Source organism: Siphateles boraxobius, unplaced genomic scaffold, assembly GCF_051911475.1.
Source record: "Siphateles boraxobius isolate OS27281-9 unplaced genomic scaffold, OSU_SipBor_1 22, whole genome shotgun sequence".
In the NCBI taxonomy this organism is placed as follows: domain Eukaryota; kingdom Metazoa; phylum Chordata; class Actinopteri; order Cypriniformes; family Leuciscidae; genus Siphateles; species Siphateles boraxobius.
This window is the reverse complement of record NW_027508833.1, coordinates 17,874,174-17,886,853: the sequence shown is the minus strand read 5'-3', so window position 1 is coordinate 17,886,853 and position 12,680 is coordinate 17,874,174. Positions and strand designations below refer to the sequence as shown.

At 39.4% G+C, this 12,680-nt stretch overlaps 1 protein-coding gene across 3 annotated transcripts in view; it reads right to left on the bottom strand.

The window, feature by feature from the left end:
• akap6 (A kinase (PRKA) anchor protein 6) overlaps nt 1-12,207 on the bottom strand; it is a 164,292-nt gene extending 152,085 nt beyond the window's left edge. For all 3 annotated transcript variants that reach the window (XM_077238906.1, XM_077238908.1, XM_077238907.1), the window contains exon 1: nt 12,069-12,207. The gene's annotated coding sequence lies outside the window, so the exon portion shown is untranslated. The remainder of the gene's footprint in view (nt 1-12,068) is intronic.
• Nucleotides 12,208-12,680: the final 473 nt, after the last annotated feature.

Here is a 12,680-nt window from a genome sequence, read left to right as displayed (position 1 = left end):
GGAAAGGTTTGTGGAGCTATAACAATAATACTCCTGCCTTTATGATGTTTCCTTGAGGGACTACCATAACAGAGTGAAGAAAGATAAATGCTGGCAAACGATAGTGGAGGTGGCTTCAGCAACCCGGTTAATACTGGAATTAGCATTTAGCAAAGACTTCTTAGCAAAGAAGCATTTCGCTTTAGTAGTCATTTGTTTATGCTCTTGTTTCTGGAAGTCAGTCACTAGTTCTGCCTTCTCTATAACATCACACACGTCGTTAAAGACAACAAGCGATGATTGGTCAGGAAGCAACGTGTAGTTTGACATGTTTCTTGTCCATGACAGGAATTTAGGTGTCAGAACCCGGCATAACGTGACAAGAGTAATAAGAGATAACTGGCATGGTGGAGGATTTGGTGCACAACAGATCCTGAGCCTCATTGACAAATATATTATCTTGTACAACGTGCGGTCAGTAACACCGTCCCTCTACACAGAGTAGCCGAAGCTAAAAGTTTCTTTGTAATTATTTGTGACCCTGGACCACAAAACCAGACACATGGGTCAATTTTTTGAAATTGAGATTTATAATAATAATAATAATAATAAATAAGCTTTCCATTGATGTATGGTTTGTTAAGATATGACAATATTTGGTCGAAATACAACTATTTGAACATCTGGAATCTGAGGTTGCAGAAGAACATTGAGAAAATTGCCTTTAAAGTTGTCCATTTATATACACGATTGTTCGGCATTCACTCACAAAAATAAATGTTTTGTATATTTACGGAAGGAAATTTACAAAATATCTTCATGAAACATATCCTAATGATTTTTGCCATAAAAGAAAAATTGATAATTTTGACCCATACAATGTGCTGTTGGCTATTGCCACAAATATGCCCGTGCGACTGGTAACTGGTTTTGTGATCCAGGGTCACATTTGTGAAAATTACAATCAATTTCTTGTAAAGTGATGCGTTTATTTCTCCCACGGAATTTTGAGAGAAAAATCTGAGACAAAGTTACTTGAGACTGAGATGAGTTTCCAGTTTTCTTTTGTGAGCTCTGTAAGACCAAATTCCAATCAATAACATTTCCTCTGGTCCCATTAGGAATCAACAACGCTATCTATATTGTGTGCTTGCAGAGCAGACAGCTTTGATGATTATAATGTCAGCAATCTAGTTCAGCTGTCTCACTCTGCAATGTCAAAGAGAAGATAGTCCTCTGTAAATGTATACAGTGGAACATCTGCTTGTATACAGTGTAAAGCTTTAATCCAGCAGGACTGTGACAGCATTCTTTTCTCTGGGGCTCTGTCCCAAATCCTCTGAATTATTAATTGTATCCATAAGCAGATAGGCTATGTGGCAGAAATTTGCCTCCCTTCTTAAATATTCCTCACACCTTCAAGAAATTATGGAGGCTCGTTTCCACGACTGAATAAAAAATAAAAAAGGTAATAGCGACTTTTTCTCTCAGAATTGTGATAAACTCGCAAGTCAGAATTGTGTTATATAAATTCCCAAGTCACAGTGGCGAGAGGAAAAACAGAATTGCAAGAAAAAAGTCATAATTGCAAGATATAGTATTGCAATTAGGGTTGTAACGGTATGAGATTTTCACGGTATGATAATCGTCTCAGAAAATATCATGGTTTCATGGTATACGGTATTAAAGACTCATTATTATTATAATCATCAGCTACAATGACCCTAAAATGAATGAAAACAGATAGGGTTTTTTGGTTGAACATGGTTTATTAAAACAAACTTTAATGAAATTTTTTAATGAGTCTATGAACTTTTATTTTGACAGGTTGTACTAAACTCCTATGAGTTTCAGTCAAGAGTGTCTTTGACGATGATTCTTTTAAATAAAATTATGAAATGCTCATTTATTTCTCTCAGAGCAGCTCTGGATATGTTCATGCGTTCACGTCCTCATATAGTGAGTGAGACGGCAGACGCTTTAAACACCATGGGCGTCACACATACTAAAGAATATAGATTTACAGTATAGCAGTTTTTTGACACACACTCATATATTGATTTGATTTATTGCACAGCTGTATTTTAGATTTATTCATCCATCTATCAAATCACGCATTTTTCGTGACATCTGCGTCAAAATGGAAATAATACGGCCTTGAGTTATAAATGGAACTTTATCTGCAGGGAGGGATGGTGTTCGCAAATATTGGAGAACATGTTCGACGTATCCTCCTTTTGCAGCCACTCTTCGTCCACATTTCTGGACACAACTGGATATCCACCTTCAAGGAAAACCCCGCGTTCATTTTTCAGATACCCAAAGTATTCCCACACTGCAGATTTCAACTTTTTTTCTGCGGGGGAAAGAGATTAGAATTCGCAACCTGTGTCTCAGACATTTTCTCTGCTGTACATGTATGGGTGGAGTCTAAGCTCAAGTGGAAAGAAGTTGCATATGCGCTGGTGAGATCTGTTTTAATTTTTTTTCCAAAACCTTGGATAAGCAAATGTTCACGATATGATAATCATACATGTCAATATCGTGATAAACCGCCATACCGGTATACCGTTACAACCCTAATTGCAATTGCGAGAAAAAAAGTCACAATTGCAAGTTTGACTTTATAACTAGCAATTGTGAGTTTATATCTCTCAATTCTGAGAAAAAAAGTCAGAATTGCGAGAAGTCAGAATTCTGAGATTTAAAAAAATTCGCAATTATCTTTTAAATTGTTTTATTCCGTGGCAGAACAAACTTCCATAAGAAATGGAGCAAACTAAAGTGGAATAAAAAAGACACCAGAAAACGGTTTATACAAGAGGATTAAATTCTGATAGAATCAAACAAGCTTCTTAAATGCAATAAAGAAATAATACTCTGTCAAGCCTAGATCATTTTAAACCTTCAATCTAAAGTGGTTGTCTTGCATTCGATTATGAAGAACCTTTATTATCCTTTTTAAGTAGATCTGCTCCAAAGGCATTTATATGCAAATCAGAATATATCAGGATAATTAAAGAAACTACATTTTTATGTTATGTGCAGACCAGCTAACCACCATTATGCTAGGCTGTTCTAGGATGGCCTAACACTAAAGAACCTATGCAGTAGTGAACAAAACTGTAGGACGAATGGTAGAGAAGTAAATGCTGCCAGCTCATGATTCATTACCCTTCACACACCTGCAGCAGTGTCCCTGGCAGAACATCTCACTATCCATCTACTCTCCTCCCTTCTGTTCTCGTCTTGATAAACACCTGCCCGTCTCCTCTGACCTTGACCAACACCAGATGCTGAGGTCAGATGTGCGAGTGTATGCTCAGATTTTATGCTTTTAGCAATAGGATTTAGTATTAATATATAGCAGGTAAAGAAGTCTGGAGCTTAGAGAAGACACCATTACACTAAAAAATCAGTGGATTTAAAATGGAACTTCACTTAAAATTGGCCTATGCTGCTTCATGTAAAACACATTATGCCTGCTCAAAGACAAAAGGAGATAAATAGATAGTACGATAGATAAAACAATAGATGGAATGACAGATTGATAAAACAACAGATAGAATAACAAATAGAGCGACAGAGCGATAGAATGACAGATAGAGCGACAGAGCAATATAACTACAGTTTAAGTGTAAGAATGACAGAAAACGACAGAGCGGTAGAATAACAGTTAGAGCAACAGATAGTGTTAGAATGATTGATAGAACGACAGAGCGATAGAATGACAGATTTAAAGACAGACAGATAGAGCGAAAGATAGAACAATAGAGCGACAGATTGAGCGATGGAATGACAGATAGAACGACAGAGGGATTGAGCGACAGATACAGCGACAGAGACAGATACAGCGACAGAGACAGATAGAGCGACAGAGACAGATAGAGTGACAGAGACAGATAGAGCGACAGAGACAGATAGAGCGACAGAGACAGATAGAGCGAAAGAGACAGATAGAGCGACAGAGAGACAGATAGAGCGACAGCTAGAGCGTCAGAGAGACAGCTAGAGCGTCAGAGAGACAGCTAGAGCGACAGAGAGACAGCTAGAGCGACAGAGAGACAGCTAGAGCGACAGAGAGACAGCTAGAGCATCAGAGAGACAGCTAGAGCGACAGATAGAGCGACAGAGACAGATAGAGCGACAGAGCGGCAGATAGAGCGACAGAGAGACAGATAGAGCGACAGAGACAGATAGAGCAACAGAGAGACAGATAGAGCGACAGAGAGACAGCTAGAGCGACAGAGAGACAGCTAGAGCGACAGATAGAGCGACAGAGACAGATAGAGCGACAGAGCGGCAGATAGAGCGACAGAGAGACAGATAGAGCGACAGAGACAGATAGAGCAACAGAGAGACAGATAGAGTGACAGAGAGACAGATAGAGCGACAGAGAGACAGCTAGAGCGACAGATAGAGCGACAGAGACAGATAGAGCGACAGAGCGGCAGATAGAGCGACAGAGCGGCAGATAGAGCGACAGAGCGGCAGATAGAGTGACAGAGAGACAGATAGAGCGACAGAGAGACAGCTAGAGCGACAGATAGAGCGACAGAGACAGATAGAGCGACAGAGCGGCAGATAGAGCGACAGAGCGGCAGATAGAGCGACAGAGAGACAGATAGAGCGACAGAGACACAGATAGAGCGACAGAGAGACAGATAGAGCGACAGAGCGGCAGAGCGATATAAAGAAGATAGAACGACAGACAGAGCGATAGATAGAGCGACAGAGCGACAGATAGAACGACAGAGAGACAGATAGAGCGACAGTGCGGCAGAGCGATATAAAGAAGATAGAACGACAGACAGAGCGATAGATAGAGCGACAGAGAGACAGATAGAGCGATATAAAGAAGATAGAACGACAGACAGAGCGATAGATAGAGCGACAGAGCGACAGATAGAGCGACAGATAGAGCGACAGAGACAGATAGAGCGACAGAGAGACAGATAGAGCGACAGAGCGGCAGATAGAGCGACAGAGAGACAGCTAGAGCGACAGAGAGACAGCTAGAGCGACAGATAGAGCGACAGAGACAGATAGAGCGACAGAGCGGCAGATAGAGCGACAGAGAGACAGATAGAGCGACAGAGACAGATAGAGCAACAGAGAGACAGATAGAGTGACAGAGAGACAGATAGAGCGACAGAGAGACAGCTAGAGCGACAGATAGAGCGACAGAGACAGATAGAGCGACAGAGCGGCAGATAGAGCGACAGAGCGGCAGATAGAGCGACAGAGCGGCAGATAGAGTGACAGAGAGACAGATAGAGCGACAGAGAGACAGCTAGAGCGACAGATAGAGCGACAGAGACAGATAGAGCGACAGAGCGGCAGATAGAGCGACAGAGCGGCAGATAGAGCGACAGAGAGACAGATAGAGCGACAGAGACACAGATAGAGCGACAGAGAGACAGATAGAGCGACAGAGCGGCAGAGCGATATAAAGAAGATAGAACGACAGACAGAGCGATAGATAGAGCGACAGAGCGACAGATAGAACGACAGAGAGACAGATAGAGCGACAGTGCGGCAGAGCGATATAAAGAAGATAGAACGACAGACAGAGCGATAGATAGAGCGACAGAGAGACAGATAGAGCGATATAAAGAAGATAGAACGACAGACAGAGCGATAGATAGAGCGACAGAGCGACAGATAGAGCGACAGATAGAGCGACAGAGACAGATAGAGCGACAGAGAGACAGATAGAGCGACAGAGCGGCAGATAGAGCGACAGAGAGACAGCTAGAGCGACAGATAGAGCGACAGAGACAGATAGAGCGACAGAAAGACAGATAGAGCGACAGAGCGGCAGATAGAGCGACAGAGAGACAGATAGAGCGACAGACAGACAGATAGAGCGACAGAGAGACAGATAGAGCGACAGACAGACAGACAGAGCGGCAGAGCGATATAAAGAAGATAGAACGACAGGCAAAGCGATAGATAGAGCGACAGAGCGACAGATAGAGCGACAGAGAGACAGATAGAGCGACAGAGCGGCAGAGCGATATAAAGAAGATAGAACGACAGACAGAGCGATAGATAGAGCGACAGATAGAGCGACAGATAGAGCGACAGGGACAGATAGAGCGACAGAGCGGCAGATAGAGCGACAGAGCGGCAGATCGAGCGACAGAGCGGAAGCTAGAGCGACAGAGAGACCGATAGAGCGACAGACAGACAGATAGAGCGACAGAGAGACAGATAGAGCGACAGATAGAGCGACAGGGACAGATAGAGCGACAGAGCGGCAGATAGAGCGACAGAGCGGAAGCTAGAGCGACAGAGAGACAGATAGAGCGACAGAGCGGAAGCTAGAGCGACAGAGAGACAGATAGAGCGACAGAGAGACAGATAGAGCGACAGATAGAGCGACAGAGAGACAGATAGAGCGGCAGAGAGACAGATAGAGCGGCAGATAGAGCGATATAAAGAAGATAGAACGACAGACAGAGCGATAGATAGAGCAACAAAGCGACAGATAGAGCAACAGATAGATCGACAGATAAAACGATATAGAGCGACAGATAGAAGATAGAACGATATATAGAGGCACAGAAGACATATAGACAGTAAGACAGCTCGAATGACACAGACAGACAGACAGACAGACAGACAGACAGACAGACAGACAGATAGACAGATAGTTGCAGAAACATAATCACAGCTTTACACATCCAATGAAACAATGAGCTATATGACGCCATGTTAAAACAGAGATGAGATGTGAAGTATCAGATGAACTTCAATAATTCATGACCTCGCAAACTGCAACATCCACCATTTTGGAGAAAGGATAGAGGAATTTTTCTTTTATTATTCATGGTTTCTTTTTAAAGCCACTGTTTTACTTCAATTTCTCCTGTCCATATTATCTCATAAATAATCTTATTCTTTATGAAATCAAATATAAAATAGTATAACTAAAAACTAAACTATAAAATATAATACATAAATCAAATACATTAGTTCTGTATTTTACATAATGAACTCCGGCAAACAACGCATAAGACTATAAAGGTGAGTTGAGAGTTTGAATATTTTGAATAGCAGTTTAGTATTACGCATCAAAAAGACTTGACTCTTGATATCTAATTCTGTAAAAGAGTGTGCTGGAACAATAAGCCTGCAGCATCTAAGAGAACGGAGGAAATCACAGTCAAGACGCTTTCTGTCCACTTTCTGAAAGGAGCCGAGGGCAATATCCTGTGTGAGTCAGCAGAAACACGGTTTTATTTGTATTTTTGAGGGTCACAGAGAGACTGTAAGGCTGATATTTCAATAGACCTTTTTTTATTTTCACCCTAGAATATAAATGTCCTTGTTTATCATGTGGCAAAAAAAAGTGAAAAATAAAGTGGCGAAAGTATAATACAGGGTCAGTCTCAGTGGTGTAACTTTGTTTTAAAAAGTGGATGGGACAGGTGTGAATGTGTGTGTGAGTGTGTTGGGGTCATTTCATCCTTACTTCTATAATACAATATATTAAAAGTCCTGAGACTCTTCACGTGAATAAATATAGATCCATTATTAATGTTCGTGGTGGTGGTAGAAGGTACTGTAGGAACCGTTAAATGCTTCTTTTTTTTTTTTTTTTGCATCCTTCTGAGTAACTTTTCCAAGGTTTTTCCATGCAAACATGACCTAGATGGCCATCTTTAAATGTTGCCCTCGTGTCTCACGTTTCGCATATTAACATTGCATTTATGGAAACCACATCAAGTTAAAATAATTTTTCTAAACACAAAAATGCTCTCATTCTAATGGCTCATTCCAACTTAACACAGAGACAATATTCTGCCCTTCAAATGACATTTACAGCTACTATGCAATATCAAAATGGAGTGTTTTATATAGTTGTTTTAGCTCACTCACAAAGTTCCAACAAAACAATCTAAGACCTTTCTTTACCATAACAATGGTAATGTGCTTATTGACCGTAATGCTTTGCATGACATCTGACATGATGTCAAATCACAATGAGCCCTGCCGTGGCCCTATGCCCTATTACTACCTGAATGTTTTTGGAAGCTCTGTTTAACTGTCCATCATCTATTCTGTTCCATTTAACTCTTCCATCATCTCATGACCTGCTTCTGATCAATACATTGTTAACCCTTAACCTCAATCACCAATGCGGTCAAAGGTTGAGGTCAAATATTCAGCAAGTTCATTACTACTGCTGGCCCTCCTAAACCCCAACAAAGGGAAAACAATATTTAATGTCACTTTATTGTCACTGTTTCAGCAAATATTTTACCTTAAAAAAGAAATGTAAAAAAATTATTTATATATATATATATATATATATATATATATAGGCCTATATATATATATATATATATATATATATAGGCCTATATATATATATATATATATATATTTTTTTTTTTTTTATGGTTAAATTTTTCATATAAATATATATGAGTCTGCAAAACAAATTATATTTTTAAAAGAAAACAATAATTTTAGGGCAGTGGTTGTGTTGCACTTATTATGCACTTTGTATTCTATTGTCTAGTCTAGTGTATGATTTTTATTGTAAGGATATTTTGCAAAATTGGCCCGCACCTAACCTGTTTGACTCCAAGGCCGCCTGTTGTCAAAGACGATATTTGAAGGCCGCTCAAGATAGTTCTGGTACATGCGCTTTTCATTTTCTATTTTTCAAACAGAAACTAGGAGTGGCAATATATAAAAATTAAATAATCATAAATAGTTATTATTATCAACTTATTAAAATGATTAAATTCCATAATCCCAATAAGTCAATGTTTTTCATGGTTTATGACTTTACCAATTACCAATGAACTTACATGTGTGCTGAAGTTTACAAATCCCTAACGCAATAATAATGCAACTAGGCTAAGTGTTTACACGACACCATTTTCAACTAAAAACAGATCACTTTTTATGCGTATTGGTCATTAATTTACACGACATGGCATTTTCGAGGCCTGAAAATGCACATTTTTGAAAAAGGCTTTCAAAATGTACGTTTTAAAAAAAAATACCATTATCATCTCTGAGTAAACTACAAAAACCAGAATTTCTGAAAATAGCGACGTCCTGTGCATGTGTATTAGGCTACAGTATATATAGTGTTTCTTTACAAAGTGGCATCACCAATGACTGGCCTGGCAGCATAATACAGCGTTTTTAGTCGTTTTCGTGGATCCCTGTGAACGGGGATCATTTTGACAACATTGTCGTCTTTACGCGTAAAACGCAAAGGAAAAACTTTTCTTTTTGATACATCATTGTTGTGTAAATGTATCCTAAAATGCCTTAAACACTGACTGATAAGAGCATCAGCTAATGACTACTTAAAATTGACATCAAATAAAAATACAACTATTGCTAACATCACAGCATTTTTTAAACGCGATTCAAATTCGCTGTATGTATATTGGAAACATTATTGGTTGATAGCCTAGTTGATAAAGATTCAATATAGTTTTCTATATCTAGATTGAAATATTTAACAACACTGAAGGTAATCAATTCTAATTTTTAAAGCATTATTAAATATTTTTCAAATCTCGCTGAGAATTCTCCATAATTGCCCGACCGACTGCTGCCACACCCTGGGTGGTGAAGTTAGATGACAGCTGCTCTCATTATCTTTGAATGATGACAGAATGATACAGAGACAGGCTGACTGCACTTTGTGTCCAAATGGGAAATTAATTGATATATGATACCACCATCAAAGAGCTGGAAAAAGACAAAAATATATCACTATTTACAACTGCTTTAACTGCAAACAAACCATAGTTAATGTCAGCCTTAAATTGTGTTTGGGTTCGGCCCTTAAAAAAGTTAATATTTTAAAGTTTTACTATGTCAGGATGTTGAAAGACACAAAATCTGCCATGAAAGCATGCCACCCTGTGCAAAAGTCTGAAAAACAACATCATTTTCAGCATGCTTGTGCTAATTTCAGTCTGTTTACACACACAACATGCGTTAGAAATCCCCTTAGCTCTCAAGAGCACAGATCTCACCCCAGTATTCTGGGTCATCTGATCCCCGTCATAACAAGCTCAGAGAGCAGTTTTGTGTTCAGGGCTTGATATGCAAAAAAAGCAGACAGTTACACAGAATATTCTGGGTCTAAATAGCAGGGGTCAATGCTGTGGAAAAGAGGGGTCTGTTCTTCACCCAACCCCTGCCTTTCACACTCAAACACAGACACTTAAGCACAGACCCTCATCACCATAATAAAACAGGGCTCTCGTGGGAGAGGGAGGGGCGGATCACAGAGCAATCACTTCCCAAAACCCAGAACAACTGGCCGTGAACAACTGCAACAGTGCCTAAAGCTACAGGACTGAAATACACAACTGTCTTTCTTAGGAGATTTAAGAAACTTCTAGACACACACCAGCACACAGTAAGGACAAAATTAAAACAAAATGGAATACTTCAACAGACTCAGATCCATTTTATCTAGTACATTTTTCACATGATTTCTCTTTCAGTTGTTTACACACTTAACTGTAATGTATATTACTCTTCACCTACACCATTAGATACAGTACATAAACTGGGAATACAGTACATTGTATTATTTATAATATAGAAATCAGTAATTGATTTGACCAATATACACTTCTGTTTGGATAAATTACATATTCTAACATTTCGATTATTTGAGCAGCAAATCATTTATAGGTCAAGCAATCAGCTAAATTATTATTATCATAATTCCTATTTTTAACCATTTTTGTCTAATTATTTAGTTATGGATTAATTTGGGTTATATGTATATACACAAAACATTATACGTGTTAAAAAATAATAGTATAATCAAACAAATACTATTTAAAATATTTATTATTTATTTATTTAAATCTGGAATTAAAAACTGGAAACTGACAGTTTAACAAAATTAAAAAGTATTAAAAAAAACAAATAAAAATTATAACATTATACGAGTACAGAATATTTCTAGCAAGTGAATTTGAGGCATATTATTTTCCCAGTGATACTTATAATGTCTTCCACCAAAAAGAGCACAATATGCCCGTTGGAAATTTAATTTAAATGATCCTAGATAACATGATCATCAGGTTGTGGAGTCCATACCAGATAGAACACAAAAAGACATTCCTTTTCAAACACTACAAAATTAAAATTTCAGCTTTGAACTGTTATGCTGATAGTATATTTTATAATGAAAAAGATTAAATTTGAAGCATTTCACTATATGCAGAGGTGTCCCCCTGATAGCGCATTGTATGTTATTGTGTACAGTATATATTGTTATGTACACTATGTATAATTATATGATGAGCACTGATATATTATAGCATGTTAACTGTGCCCTTTGAAGAAAACCATCAAGTCATAATACGTCCTTTTTTTTCACCAAGTTAACTTAGCCAAGTTAAACATGAATTCTAATTGTAAGCCTGTGGTGCAACACCACACCTTAGGACACGCACACATGCGGCCTTATCAGGAAGAAAGCAAATCCATTCTAATATCTCAGAGCATGTGTCATGCAACACCAGCCATAGCAGGGCGTGTGTTTGGGCCCAAGGTGACGAGGCAGCATCTAAAGGAGAGACAACCATGACCAAGCAATGACACAGGCGTACCCACCAGACCACAACTGCTCTTTAAATCCTGCGTTCCCCATCCTGTAAATCCCCTACCCTGCAGCACCATAAAGACTGACATGCAACAGAGACCTAGAAACGTGCTCAACACAAACAAACAAGCAGGGCTATTGAGCTGAAAACACTGGGTCACGCTTCCGTGTAAGGCGGGTGGAGAACACACACACTGACAAGCTCACATTCCCGACCACACAGACAGAACCAGGAATACTGCAAAAAGAAAAGGCAATGTATGTTTGGCCCCCCTTGTGGATACTATTTGTGCATGCGTCAGGTCCTTCCAATGCAGGCCACTTCAACAATGCTCTCTCTCTCTATATCTCTTCACACTTTCCCTATAACTCCTGCTAGTATCATATCTCATCCATGTTCAAATCTACCCTGCTTTTAATCAAAAGAAGCATAAATCTAGCAGCCCATAGGAGCCGAAGACAGAAGCCGGGTACTCACCATAGCACTACCTACTCCATTTTCCCATCCGGTGCGGTTGTGTGAGGGAGGTGCCTGCTATACGATCCACTGCAGGCTGCCTGCCTCATGGACGGATGCTGATGATGTAGCGCCTTTCAGGAGAGCAAGCCCAGTTACCTTGGAAACTGAGGAGTGATGGAGTGGCCGTGCTGCTCTCCCATTGGCTGGTGCATCTTGCTGTGGGGGCCCTGGTGGGTGTGGCTTCGGATGAGAGAGGAAGCAGAACTGTGTAAAAACACAGATGCTCAACATCAGAGAGAGTGCTGTCCTTCTGCAGTAACAAACACAGACAAAGACACACTCATTGTTACTATATAAGAGCAATATAGGCTACACCGTTTTTATAGATTTTAACTTTATCCTTCGATTTCACAGACAAGGTTTAAGATAGTCCAAGACTAAAATGCATGTTTCGACTGTTTTAACTGAAAGCAACTTGCACTGAGATATCTTAAAATATGTCAGTGCCATTGTTTTGTCTCAAGAAGCACAACAGTAATTTTTTTTTTTTTTTTTTAAGGCACGTTTATAAAAGCAATTTAATGTCCTAATTGAACTAAGGCTTAATCCTGGCTCAATCTAAGCCCTGTT